The following is a 15616-nucleotide window of genomic DNA, read 5'->3' as shown; positions in this document are numbered from 1 at the left end:
GGTAAACATACAGACTCAGGTGAGAATCACACATCCTGTCATAAGTGTAATCAGCTAGGAGATTAGCTGACTGCACACGGTTCTAGAACCCGATCGTTTCAATACATCTTAAAGTGCACAACTAGTGCGAGTTTATGTCAACATAAAAACGTTGTTAAATATTTATTCAAAATGTCAGTTTATACTTTACTGGACATTCTATTACAAAACCTACTTGACTGCATAAGGTAAAAATGATAAGATATTGCTACTTGTAGATAGCGCAGGGGAAAAACCGAAAACGTGTCTGTGTGAGAACTAAAGGCCATTCATTGGCCGATCAGTTTGCCTTATTAGTAAAAAACACACCGCAAACGAAAGTTACAGTACCTCAAGTGACAAAGTCAAGATCTCTTCATAACGACAAAGCCACTAAACTTAACACTGAGAAACAAACGGCTGGAAGCATGCGTTTGCCAGCATTGTATAAGATGTGACCAAATCATTTCTTAAATATTGTTACAACAGTTCTGTTCTTGATTCCTGACATGCAGCCCCATTCCATGCTGTATCCACAGCAATACAGAAGGTGTTGTGTACTGTGCACACTACCTTCCACTTGCTCTGTTAAAGCTGTAGTGTCTCACAATCAATTTTACGCCATTTCATTCTTAAATTCACCAAACACAGTTTCATAATCAGGATAACCTTGAAACCTACTTTCCACAGATCCTGACATCGCTTGGGGAATGGAACGAAATTGAAGGTCAGCACTTTTATTTGGTTAATCTAGGAAACTATGCAAGCCTATAGAGACTACTTTATATTGCAAAAAAAATGTTTTTGTCTTAAAATAAATGAATACAAGGTATTTCTGCAACACAGTATTTATAAGTCAAGTAGAGCTATTCAGATTAGATAATTACAACAGGACATACTGTACTAAAATCTTTGGAAATATGTTTTGCATAACAATTTAATCAGGCCTGGTTTATATTCAGTTTAATGGAGTGATTCAAGAATAACATTTGAATAGTCCTGATTCATCTGATCTAGCAACTGGCTGATTTAAATTAGACATGTAATTCGTAATTGCAATTTCTTTTTGTTTCTTACTTTAGATTGCCCACTGCTTAGAAATTATTCGGTTAATGCAAACACTACAATCAATTCTTGTTAACATAAAATGACCAACAAAAAACGCTCTCTCATCAGTAACTTGTATTATCAAGAATCTCAACCCAAATGCAGTCAGTTTTTATTTAAGTTTCAGTAACAATGAAATCACATTTCAATTACAGAACAATTAAACTTATTATACATTTAAAAGTACTGTGCATTTTGTTGAAAACTTTTTAAAAAGCACACATTGCAAATGAACTGCACTTGAAACCTCTGTCCCATTTTAAACCACAAAAGCAAGGCGTCTTCTACAGTAGAGTATTCAGGAAATCATAAACATTGACGACTTGCACCCAGTTTGCTGTTCATACGCCTGTACCGAATCCTGTTTTTGTTTTTTTAATGGTTGACAGTGTTACTGCAGTGGGAATGTTGAAATCTGTAGCAACATTTATTTATTTTTCTTGTACGATGGTGCATTACCCACCGCTTTCAACATCTCCACCTTCATATGCAAGGATAGTGCACTCAAAATGATCACAGGATCTGTAGTCTCCAAACAGCGCTTTAAGGTTATTCACATTATTCTTCTCTGGGAGGGCGCTAAAATTATTTGCACCAACAGGAAATTTGTGGTAAGTGAATTCATATTACAGGTAATAATTTACTATGTGTCTTTTTTGGCAGGACCTTGTAGAAAATGTGTACCACCAGGAAATTAGTCTAAAAACTGACTGTATGCTTACTAAATAAGAACATAAAGTTTACAAACGAGAGGAGGCCATTCAGCCCATCTTGCTCGTTTGGTTGTTGGTAGCTTATTGATCCCAGAATCTCATCAAGCAGCTTCTTGAAGGATCCCAGGGTGTCAGCTTCAACAACATTACTGGGGAGTTGATTCCAGACCCTCACAATTCTCTGTGTAAAAAAGTGCCTCCTATTTTCTGTTCTGAATGCCCCTTTATCTAATCTCCATTTGTGACCCCTGGTCCTTGTTTCTTTTTTCAGGCTAAAAAAGTCTCTTGGGTCGACACTGTCAATACCTTTTAGAATTTTGAATGCTTGAATTAGGTCGCCACGTAGTCTTCTTTGTTCAAGACTGAACAGATTCAATTCTTTTAGCCTGTCTGCATATGTACAATAAAAACTGTCTGCCTTACTAATGTGGACACTGATCTTTTCACATGCTAAAACACGTCAACCAAACAGAACACTGTACAGTAGCCTATGTTCTTTAAAATATAAGCGGTGATTAAGTCCCTTTATCCTGCTGTTTTTTTTTTTTTGTTTGTTTTTGTTTGTTTTTTTAAACATGCAGGAATAAGTAGATCCACTACCTTATGTATTTTTTTATAAATATTAAACCTGTTACACTGTTTTAAGTCGTATACGTTTCTGTAAATACTTGAAAATGAAAACACGTTACAATATACAAAACAAATCAGAGTATCAAAGCAATGTTCAAGAAAATTGAAAATTGTCTCTAAATCTTGGATTCCTCAAAATAGCCACCCTTTGCCTTAATAACAGCCTCACAAACACAAGACATTCGGTTAACAAGTTTCAGAAGGAAATCACCCGACATGTCTTCCCAGCTCTTCTGCAGCAATTCCCAGAGATGTAGGGCACTTGTGGGTAGCTTTGCTTTGACTCTTCTATCCAGTTTGTCCCATACAAGTTCTATGGGATTGAGGTCTGGAGACTGGGCAGGCCAGGTCATTAGATTGAGTTGTCCTTCACTTTCCTTCTTCGCCAGATAGTTCTTGTACAACTTTGAGGTATGTTTCAGATCTTTATCTTGCTGAAGAATGAAGGACTGCCCAACTAGCCGTAATCCTGATGGAATGGCATGCTGCTGAAGTATGCTATGATAGCCATGCTGGTTGAGCTTGCCATGGACTTGTAAAGATCACCAACTCTGTTACCAGCAAATCAACCCCAGAACATGACACTGCCTCCTCCATGCCTGACAATGTGAACCATGCATGCAGAACTCATGCGCTCACCCTCGCTGTGTCTTACAAATACTCGGTCGGACTCAAATATTTAAGATTTTGACTCCTCAAACGTCCAGCTTCTGTGTTTTTTGGCCCAGGCAAGTCTCTTCCTCTTATTCTCCATTCCTTGCAGCACTTCTTCCAGTTAGGCCAGCTTCATGCAATCTCCTCTGAACAATTGATGTTGAAATATCTGTACTTCTAGTAGCATTTAGCTGAGCTTGTATTTCGGGGGCAGTTAATCGCCGGTTTCGCAGACTTGTGACTTGAATGAACTTGCTCTCTGATTCTGAGGTCACCCTTGGCCTGCCTGACCTTGTTCAGTCCTCATGAGTGCCAATTTTTTCAAATCGTTTGATGGTCTTGGCCACAGCAGTTACAGACACTTGCAAAGTTCTTGTGATTTGTCTTAAAGATTGACCTTCATTTCTTAAAGTAATTACAGATTTTTTTCTTTGCTTAACTGAGCGTATTTTGCCATTTTCTGCTCCCTTACATTCAGGAATGACAAACTTGTGCCTATGTTACCTATATTTATAGTAATCATGGACCCTCACCTGCTAACAATAATTGGTGACAAAAGGTAAATTAGGTAACATGCTAGTTAACTCACAGAACATCTAACAAAGACACTTTTATACTTAGGCCAGTGTTCTAACACCGTGTTATACACATTTCAGACTTTTAACTGACTTGGGCTTCAGACTGAAATCCCCTTGCTTTGGGTGACCAGTTCACTGAAATTGACAAGATTTACATTTTCTTTTAAATGTAAAATTTTTGAATGCAATTCACTTATGATTATCAGCTTATATAAGTACACGTATCATATAATGAAATATGAAGTGTTTATAGGCAAGTTTATACAGTTAAAAGCATAGATAATCATGAAAAACCTGGTTTCAAGCAGGTGTACTCAAACTTTTGACTGGTACTGTATATACAAAAAAACTGTCAACACATACCTGTGCTTCAATAAATAAATCACATTGCACACTAAACAAATGGACCATAAAAAAAGGCCCCATGGCTCAAAAAATAATTTTAAAAAGAATGACAATCCAAAAAGTGCTGTTATCCAAGTCCTGTAGATTGGACACACTCACTTTGAAATCGCCTGTCCTCCTTCAGACATCTATTCTACAAGTCAACACAGGCTGCACATTAGTGCTAACCGTAGCCTACATGAAAAAATGTCTTTTTGCATCAGATTTTTTTCAATAATTTACTGTAGGGAGTAATAAGCAGGGCGCAGTAATCTAACAGTGTTGGAAATGCATGTATTGTACATGCACAGACACTAACACAGGACAGGGCTTTAATAAAAAGTGGGTTGTGTGTGGTAGCCTCTATAGTATATGAAAAACACAGCTTTTTTTTGCTCCCTGAAAACTGAATATAAAGTTTAAATACTGTATTATAGCATTTATTAAACAGGGTACAGTAAAGAATGCAGTTATCAAAGAGTGCTGGAAACTAATTTATTAAAAGCAGACCTACAGTTATGAAAATGACTAGGCAGAAAAAAATTAAATGTAGGAATAATTCAATAATTCTAGAATCAATATGCCGTTTCTACAGCTCCCACCAACCTATTCTGCCAGTAGTCAGGAGCTGCAATTGTGGCACATGATTTTTAAAAATTTTCTGTAACCCTCAAAAAGGAGTGCAAATGCACCCCAAAAATGTACCATGTGTACTGTGAAAAAAAGATTACTCCCGTTTCCAAGATGGATAAGGAAATTCTTGGTATCAAAATAAAGGCAAGCATTTAAAAGTTGAATCACATGTGCGTATATGCCACGACCTTCAGCTATAGGGTGCAGGTGTACCTTGCTGCTGACAAAGGATTTAATATTTATGTATACCAGAAACACAATTAACACTAAGCACGGTTTCAATTTGTTTTGGTTAACAATAGTCACACACACATTAACAGATGCAACTGCAGTTACAGAACTGTATTACAGTACCTAAGACTTAGTAAAACTAAAAAGTCCCTGATAAACGGAGGTGAAATACAAAGTATAAAAGACCACCCACTTGTGCTCTTAATCTTTATTCCAAAATAAAAATGATCTAGCACAATAGGATGAGGCAGATTAGAGGTGTACCATGCAAGGCAAAACTCATACTGTGTGCAAAAATTGTGTAGTTATGTAACTTTACTGAGGTCAACCTATATTTTCATTGTTTAATGTGCAGACTTACTACCTGCAGAATATACTAAAGTGTATCTGGGCTGCACACAACAAATACAAATGTTATTGTTTTCATGTGTTGAACACAGGTAAGCAGGGTTCGACACTAACCATGGCCTGGTGGCCCAGGGCCGGTAGACAGCGCAGTTTGGCCGGTAGTTATGAAGCACCACAGGCCCGACGGGGCCGATTATATTTAACTAGTAGAATATATATAAGTGCACATGGCTTCCGTTTTATGAATCCAGGGAAATGGGCCTGCGTGTCAAGAAGCTGAAAATTAATTTACAAACCATTCTTTAAAAAAAAAAAAAAAAACCCTTACTAATCCTAACTTTCCCGCCGCACGTCATATTTGTTCTAGTCAGAATCTGAGACTACGTACCAAAGTGCTGTGTTGGTACTCGTTCCCGCAGCAAATCTTTACAAATCGGGTTTTCTACAACTAAGCAACCAATAAGTCAAATGGAAAGCGCTGAAATCTATAAATCAAAGAATGTAATTATGAAAAAAATGAAGACGAACATTTAGAGTGGAGACTTCATTATGACAGATAAAAAAAGAGTAACGTTTAGCCTTGTTTGGTGTCAGTTTCCCAGACTTGCAGAAAAGAGCAAGATTGGCGCCGACTTGGGAGAGGCTACACAAGTGACAACACTTAGGACTGATTGGGATTGCTATTTTGAATTATGAATATTGTTTTAATAGTGTTTATAATTAGGATTAGGGGTGGGAATTTTGAATAGTTTCCTATTTGAATACACAGGGTGCAATGTTTTTGTGTATTCGATCCCCCGAACTCTGGTCCCTTACGCTACCAAAAGTAAAAGACAAATGCGTGTGCACAAGCAGACAGCATAACAGTGTAAGCCGGTAAAGTTTAGCCGTGTTCACAAAGTGTTCAAACAATGTCCAAGACGAGATTTCTTCCCTCTGTACCCTATTTCCTTAGGTACAACTTTTTTCTTTTGTTTCCTGAATTAAAATACATAACTCAATGAGCAGCAGCAATGTCACAGCACGTACCTCGTCCAATTAATGCAACAGTAGCATAATATTGCGCAAACCAAATACATTTTGCTGTAGGGTATTCAGAATAAAATAACACCTATCATATAGCAACCTAACTATTCTACATCTGTTTAATTCTAACAAATATTTATAAAATAACCTTAGTGTAAATATTGTAACCTGGCCAAAATAGAAAATACATTACAACAGTTTAACATTACTAATCACAACTAGCCATCAAATACTAGTATGAGATGAATCAAGTCAAGTTACTTTTATTCAATAACCTGTAAATAATTCAAAACAAGGATCCCTGGTTGTATTTTTAAATGGTCAGTACAAATGTTGCCGTTACTCCATCCATTCACAGAAAGTCAACAGTAGATGTTTTACATTGTACTGCACTCCTTTCTAACTCCAAGTATCTTGCCTTTTCTTACAGTTCCTGCATTGTTGTGTTTAACATTTAGTATGTCTTTATATTCATCACAATGTTAAAAATTACCTTTCTAATTTCAATGTTACCCAAGTTTGGATTACTTCTTATAGCACTTGCTATATACATGTTAAATGGCTGAAGTAACATATACAGAACAAAAATATAAACACAGCATGTAAAAAGTGTTGGTCCCCATGTCTGAAATAAGAGATCCCAGAAATTTTCCATACGCACAAAAAGCTTATTTCTTTCACATTTTGTGCACAAATTTGCTTACATCCCTGTTAGTGAGCATTTCTCCATTGCCAAGATAACCCATCCACCTGACAGGTGTGGCATGTCAAGAAGCTGATTAAACAGCATGATCATTACACAGGTGCACCTTGTGCTGGGGACAATAAAATATGCAGTTTTATCACACAACACAATGCCACAGATGTCTCAAGTTTTGAGGGAGCATGGAATTGTAATGCTGACTGCAGGAATATCCACCAGAGCTGTTGCCAGAGAATTGAATGTTCATTTCTCTACCATAAGCCGCCTCCAACGTCGTTTTAGAGAATTTGGCAGTATGTCCAACTGACCTCACAACCGCAGACCACATGAAACCACGTCAGTCCAGGACCTCCACATCCGGCTTCTTCACCTGCGGGATCGTCCGAGACCAGCCACTCTGACAGCTGATGAAACTGTGGGTTTGCACAACCGTAGAATTTCTGCAAACTGTCAGAAACTGTCTCAGGGAAGCACATCTGCGTGCTCGTCGTCCTCACCAGGGTCTTGACCTGACTGCAGTTTGGCGTCATAACCGAATTCAGTGGGCAAATGCTCACCTTCGATAGCCACTGGCATGCTGAAGAAGTGTGCTCTTCACGGATGAATTCCAGTTTCAGCTGTACCAGGCAGATGGCAGACTGCGTGTATGGCGTCGTGTGGGCAAGCGGTTTGCTACGTTGTGAACAGAGTGCCCCATGGTGGCAGTGGGGTTATGGTATGGGCAGGCATAAGCTATGGACAACAAACACAATTGCATTTTATGCACAGAGATACCGTGACGAGATCCTGAGGCCCACTGTCACCCCATTCATCCGCCACCATCATCTCATGTTTCAGCATGGCCCCATCTTGCAAGTATCTGTACACAATTTCCAGAAGCTGAAAATGTCCCAGTTCTTCCATGGCCTGCATACTCACCAGACATGTCAATCATTGAGCATGTTTGGGATGCTCTGGATCGACGTGTACGACAGTGTGATGCAGTTCCCGCCAATATCCAGCAACTTCGCACAGCCATTGAAGAGAAGTGGGACTACATTCCACAGGCCACAATCAACAGCCTGATCAACTCGATGCGAAGGAGATGTGTCACGCTGCACGAGGCAAATGGTGGTCATACCAGATACTGACTGGTTTTCTAATCCACGCCCCTACCTTTTTTTTTTTTTTTTAAAAGGTATCTGTGACCAACAAATGAATATCTGTATTCCCAGTCATGTGAAATCCATAGATTATGGCATAATTAATTTATTTCAATTGACTGATTTCCTTATACGAACTGTAACTCAGTAAAATCTTTGAAATTGTTGCATGTTGCATTTATATTTTTGTTCAGTGTATATTGAAAAGCTTTGTTTAGCCACTTTCTTTTGAGAAGTGGGCTCTCTTTGGTTACCATACACAGTTAGAAACATACTGAAAATAAAAACCAACATGAAAAAATATATTGGGCCAGATAAAATTGCATCCGGGCCAGTAAAAACACAAGCTCAGTGGCCCAAGGGGCCAGTAGTTAAAAATCTAAACATAGTACCCTGTTAAGGTTTCTCAATAAACATTTCCTTTTATGTGTATCTTGTATATTACAATGTAAGTAAGTAAAAACACATTAAGACATGCACACAGAGGCTTATTCAAACAGTACTTGTAATTGTTTATCACAATTTATTTAAAATTGGTGTCTGAGGTGCAACAGTCTTCCCAGTGGATAAAAATCAAGGATGTTACAGTGAAGGGGCCAGTTGTCTCTAGGCTCACTAAATGTGTCCTCTAGTTAGACATTAGGGGTGCTATGCCTCATTCCTACTATAGGCCGAGGCCAACTGCACAAGAAAAACCTGTGTAGCTCCTTTTTCCCCCCCACTGTGGCCAACCTCTGAGGTTCTTGTCCTGCGTTAAATGGTCACCGTGGGGCTTGTGGGTTAGTATTGCGCTGTGTTTTAAAGAAACCCATAGCTGTACTACGTTCAGAAAAAAAAAAAAAAAAAAAACACTGCCAGTGCCTAATCACTCTTTTTAATCACTAATCATGTCTTTCAAGTAATACTTAGTAAAAGTCTTTCTTGTGACTTTCTCTACTGCTGATGCAAACATAGTAATTCAGTTTAAAGGTGAGTTATTCTTTTATCAAAATAAAAGAAAAATCAGTTTGTTTCAATTATTTTGTTCACACACTTATTTACCAGATTTATTATTTTATGGTTTACTTAGAAAAAAGGGCCATCAAAATCTAATGGACCACACAGCCTTATTCCTATTCAACCTGTGAGCAATTGTTTTTGTTTAGACACATTTTTTGTAATGTACCTATAGAAATACTGGCTACTGAGCTAGCAGAGCAGCAAGTTTGATTAAACACACTACATTTGTGGTTTCAGCTATACACAACTGTAGCTTTCTTACCATTTCTTGAACTGTTCCTGTTTGATTGTTACTTATAGTAATGGTAACCCATTGCTGGTATTTTAGGGAATTCGAATAGCAAAAGACAATCAAATGTAGAAGTCTGCTGCTTAAATAAAACAGTATCTACAGTGTAACCCGCTTAACATCCCCATTACCGTGCAGTTATTTGGGGATATTATGTGGGTTGGGATATAAACAGAGTCTAATGTTATCCTACAGCACCACCGCACAAGTTGAAAGTAAGGGACATTTAAGCACTCCACATTCAACCGCTTTACATAAACAAAGCAAACTGAAAAGAATCCATATCTGTACATCTTTTATTGCAATATCGTACTAATATTACAGTACTGTAACATCAAACAGGTTTTTCTAAAGAATGTTTAATTAAACAATAGCAGAAATTATTTTTCTAGATAGCTCAAACATACACGTGCGAACAATTGCTGCATACTTTAATTAGCTAGCTGACATTATATCAGTGCAGGGGGAAACCAGTCCACTAAAACACTTACCGCACCATAAGCTTAAGTTTATTGCTGTAACGTAACAATTACTGTACTGAACTAATAATTTGCTTAATTTGACTTTTCCAATTGTGTGGCTTAAAATTGGAGATTTAAAGTTCCTTATACCATTTTATACTTGTTTAAAATAATTTAAGAGCTCAGATTAGGCAAATTATGAGTTCAGTTAAGTAATTGAGAGCACAGTTGGAACAAAAAGCCAGCAGGGCAGTGGTTCCTCAAGACCAGGATTGAGAACTACTGGTCTATAAAACTGAAAAGCCTAAATTGGGATTTAAAATGTCAGTCAAAACATTACAGTTACAATTAGTTCCAGGGTCATTTTTTATTACATCGACAGTAGAGCCAAGTATAGGTGCAGTATAGGAGCCTGATAGCAGTTTGGAAAACTGATCACACTATCATGGTCCACATCTTGAGCTTTTCCATACCAGTAGTAACATTTTAGACAGTCTTTATCAATGTCATACTTTAAAAAGAACACAAATAAGGGATACACAGTGCAGTATTCCAACTCATACCTTTCAGCCACATTTAGATGGAAGCATTAACAATCAGAGGACTGTCAAACCGGTACAAACCAATAGAAAATACCTAAATTTTTAATGACAAAAGTGGCATATAATGCTACAAGTCTACTTAAAACGCGGTAAATTTACATATTTTTCATGGGTAGGTTGGAATTTCTGACATTTCGTGGACCTGTTTAAATATTAAATAAAGTAGACAGTATTTCAGAAAACTATAATGCCTAAAAATAGTAATACTTGCTTCCTTACTAAAACATCCCCCTGCAGTTGACTTGCCCATACATGAGACGGCATGTACTGCATCCACTGAACTGGCTGGAAGTTAAGGCAAAGCTTTGCAGAGTTATACAGATGTGCAACTCGATTAGAAACAGCCACACAACTCGGTTACCCAAGGGCATCTGTCAAACTTTAATAAAGGCAATGTATGCAGCACATTCGTTGTCATGGTATTTGTCCCATCCAATAATTAATTTTATTAGTACCGAGTCAAAACAAAGGAAACGTGGCTATTCGGGTCTAAAATTCCAAACGCGAAAAAATTAGCAGCAGGTTGAAGCGAGGTGGCTGTGGTAGATCGTTTCAGTGGGCTACTGATTTAACTTGCAGACAGGAATACTTTTTGTCTGGGCTGACTTTCCAGTTTGGTTTCTGAAAGCTGTTTATTTCACGTTCCGTTCAGCAGCCTCTGTAGTCGCCTTTTGTTTAATGTGCGATTCTGAAGCTAAATAGCGATCGATCGTATTTTCTCCAGACACATTAAGATATACAAAACAATTACCTCAATCTGCATGTACAGTTTCTTTGGGAAATATCTTGAAACGATCATCAGCCGAAATATACTTTGCTTTTTTTCGTCCATTTCTAATATTTTACCTCCAATGCTGAAAACTAGATTTTAGCAGCCTAAATGCTACACCAACTTTGTCCCACACCCAACTGCACATCACAGGTCACACAAAAGCAATAAAGACGCACTGATAGGCAGATTAAAACTTGTCATTTGAATAGTAAACAAGAATATTAACCGCTTTGGAGAATATTTTTTTGTAAATGTTATTTGTGCACGTTTTCTGTTTTTTTTTGTTTTTTGATTAAGTGCAATGCACACAGGACAGTGAAGGAATAAAAAGGGCTATCTACAGAAGGAAGATACATAGTTTATGTTGCTTCCGTTGTGCAGTAGTTCATTTAAACATGTTTTTTTTCCTCTCTCTGTACTTGTCCGGTATACATTGGCTCCTAAGAGGTGAATTTTGCGGTGACCCCTCAATTTCACGATTTCCACAAAATCGGGATTTAGGTAGACCCCTAGCTATAAGTCCTGGGGGCAAATTGTTTGCTCCAAATGGCTCCTGTGTGAACGCCGCCTAGGAGGATGGTCCCTGACCCAACAGGTCGGGGTAGTTAAGCAATAACCTACACCGGATCCTTAACACAAAACATAATTGAAAAGGGACTAAATAAAATTAGAAGCCCAAACTATTCTGATATGGGATTGTCACAAAGACGGCTGGAGTGGGGGATGTCAGACCAGAACCAGGAACCAGGAAATAAACGACAGAGAGATGGAGTTAGGTGGAGCTGAGCGCTTGCTTGTGCTCAGCATTTAATGAATTAACAGAACAGTAAATAAAAAGGCTGAAACAAACAAAAAAAAAAAACACAGTACATGGCATATTCACCAGAACAAGAGACAAACAAAACAGACTACACAAACAAACACGGTGAGCTTCTATTTTACTTATTACTATTATTACCTCCGTCTCCAATCTCGTTCTCCACTCACCGAACACACAACCCTGAATGAGTGAAAACATGCAGCTTTTATGCAGCTGTACAGAGACTCAATTGCTAAACAATCATTCAATTGGAGTCGCGGTACAACTGCACGTGAATTAAAGTGCAATTCCCTGTGCTCATATTATTACTTTTTACTTGCACGTGAAGTGCTGTGCAATCCTCGTGCCTAAATACAAATATATATTTTAAACACTTGTGTTACACAGAGCCGTTTATATCCCGTGTACCAATGACTACACCAACATCAACTCACAACACAAAATACACACAGTGGCGGGCACTTTGCCACAGGAATATATCAGTAATCAGAAATGACTACTGGTGCCACCCTACACCTAAAACTAATGCACCTTCACAACACCTTATTCCTACCTTTCCAAGTGTTAGCCAACATGAATTTTTAATTAAATATATGCACAGGTGACTTAGGTCTTGGACGATCATGTAGACGCACAATTATACCATTGTACTCAAGAGCACATGGCACACAGCAGGCTAGGATACTCCCCCGATTGACAAAATACATTTAATTTTTAATCCACCCAGTCTTGTAAATGATACCTGCAGGCACATCTACAGTATGACTTACACTTTGTTCCATCAGTGTACAAGTAGCTGATTTTTGGGTAAAGAAACTTTGTTTCCTCACAGCTGAAATCACTTAGGGAACAGCACTGTCTACCAGACAACTGCATATATAATAAACCCTGGAAAATATCATAGTACAAACACCAATAAATGTATTTTTACTGCACAACTTTAAAAAACACAAAAGCAATACTTTCAAAAGACTAAATACAGTTACTCCCAAATGCAAATATTCTGTACAGTAACAGCAGAAATCCCAAATAACTATGCCAATCTTAGTACTGACCAACAAACTAACCTCTGACAAGGCCTACTTCCTGATATCTGCAGCAAACCATTACACAATTTACATTTAAAAATGTAATTTATATTGATATTCAAACCAGTCTTTTTTGTGCACATTTGAGGCCTGAACGCTCATATTGCTAGCACCCTGTCACAATACACTGTAACCTGGGGAGTTCTGAAAAAATAAAGTTTTGTTGACTTTACAAATATTGTATCTTAACACAGTAGCCAGATTTAAACAAAAACAGTTGAGTAATACATTAACCGGATTACATTTATTTTCTACTGTGAGTAAAGCTGAAACCTACAGTAAGCACGCTTTGTAAAAATACATCCATTCTGATACACTTGTGTTATTTAGTTAGAATTACACACCAAGGCGGTAAAGTAAAAGTTCAAACTGCGAATCTTTGTGTGCATGTAATACACTCAATTGTTAGTTGTGCGCTATACAGAGAACACGTTTAATTAACAATTAAAACTAAACAGGAAACGATATGTGTATTCCTCGACAGTACAGATTGGTGTCGGTTGTTTTAATAGTATTACTGGGCAGTCTACCTGTCAATCAAGTTGCACAGGCTTCCTCTTACTCTGTTCGACAGTAGTAGATGGCTTTTCAATGTGTGATAGGCCTCAAGGCTAAAAATGAAAATCTAATTTCCATCATCATTTCAAATTTCAAGAATTATTAATTTAAACCAATATTTGAAAAATAAAATTTTTATATTGGAAGTCAAGTAATGAAAAAAAAATCATCAACATGACATTACGGTACACAACATAAACATGAACTTAAAAGCAAAACAGCGCTACCTCTTACACACACACACACACATATACACACATACATACATTATATATATATATATATATATATATATATATATATATATATATATATAGATAGATAGATAGATAGATAGATAGATAGATATTAGTTAACGTGTCTAAACAAATCGCCGTTTCATAAACATTTTAACTGTGTTTCTCCTTCCTAGAAGGGAAAAGTATACAAAAGTTTAAGTATAGTGCAACATATTTCAATAAAACAAAAATGTATATGCAATGATAAACGAATAAAAAGCAACTGCTGTGTAGCGTATGCTACGAATATAAAGAACAATTTATTCGAGGTACACATGTCATGTACTCTTCTCTTGCCTAGCAGTACTCGCTTGATTTTCGCAACATATTTCAACAATAAATAGCGAACGGCATTGCCGAACAAGCGGCGTAATTTGACCAAATAATTGTTGTATGTTTTTCATGAGCTAATTATAAAAATAAAAAGCTTTAAAATGTTCTGTTTTTTTGTTTGTTTTTTTTACCTGAAAACGCATACCAGTTTGTGAAGAGCAGTGTGTGGTGTTTCTCTTTGTTTCTGACTCACTCAGTCTGCTGCTGCTACACCAAAAGCAAACAAGCATCATGGCGGCTGTTAGATTTCAGTCCCTGATAACACAACTCGACGCCATTGGCTGCGGTGGAGATGGACAGTACCATGGAGCACTCAACGCCTGCGCACGCTGAGGCGTTCCACACAACTCACGCTTAGAGGAACAACAAAAACAAGGCGATCCAATGCACTACGTCAGCGTGCAGGCCTACAGTACAGGAACAGAACAATTATTAGAATGGAATTATAGAACCCTGCATTGCATGCTGCCTGAGCCCACTGTAAACAGACATTAAAATATATAATACTGGTGGGATATAGAAAAATGAGGTCTGTTTTGTTTCTGTTGTTTTGAATAAAGAAGTTTGTATTTTAAGTTAAAGTAGATGTAAACATGTTTTTACTTTACTTATGCAGCTTATGTATGTTAAAGTGTACACTATAATTAGGGTGATGTGTGTATACTGAATTATCTGACAGCATGCCCTATACACTCTAGGCAAGATGTAATCTACTGCACACAAAACACAGATCAAGTGGGCTGGCAGGACTGATACTGTTGATTACACCATAACCCAGAGCCAGGAAGCACAGTCACACGGTCAACCAACTCAAAAAGGGCAGTGACAGCTACAGAGAAGCATGCACTGGAGAAACGTCACAGAAAGGTGTCAAACAACCAATCATACATTCTGAGGTCAAACTTTAAGAATCCAAGGCAAAAGACAGTTTGGCTAATGTCTTATTCTTTGCTCAGCAGTTTTGTGATATGTTCAACCCATTGATCCCTCAGGAAGTATACTGAGTTAGTACTGTGTTATTCAGATTTGTACTTCAGTGTAATTATTGAACACACCCTTGTGCATTATATAATAGACTGAACTGAATAGGCCGAGCCCTTGTACTAAACAGATTTTTCACTGGTACATGTTTCCCTTATAAAAGGGCAAGAGTAGAGGGAGCAATCTCATTGGCTAACAAGTGTTCCAAATCTGTGCAGATATGTCACAATACCAGCATAGTTATTATAACTATTCTGCCTGTTTCATT

The 15616-nt window shown here is 37.6% G+C and overlaps 1 protein-coding gene across 2 annotated transcripts in view; it reads right to left on the bottom strand.

Annotated features, from left to right (window-relative positions):
• The window catches only part of cnot6a (CCR4-NOT transcription complex, subunit 6a), a 46891-nt gene extending 32291 nt beyond the window's left edge, over positions 1-14600 (bottom strand). Inside the window, exon 1 of one of the 2 annotated variants that reach the window (XM_041223145.1) lies at positions 14513-14600. The gene's annotated coding sequence lies outside the window, so the exon portion shown is untranslated. Of the gene's footprint in view, positions 1-14498 lie in introns of both variants that reach the window. The other variant, XM_041223143.1, reaches the window with a different exon arrangement.
• Between the last annotated feature and the right edge of the window lie 1016 nt (positions 14601-15616).

This window comes from Polyodon spathula, chromosome 22 (assembly GCF_017654505.1).
Source record: "Polyodon spathula isolate WHYD16114869_AA chromosome 22, ASM1765450v1, whole genome shotgun sequence".
In the NCBI taxonomy this organism is placed as follows: Eukaryota; Metazoa; Chordata; class Actinopteri; order Acipenseriformes; family Polyodontidae; genus Polyodon; species Polyodon spathula.
Note: the sequence above shows the minus strand (reverse complement) of the source record. Positions and strands in the feature narration are given on the sequence as shown.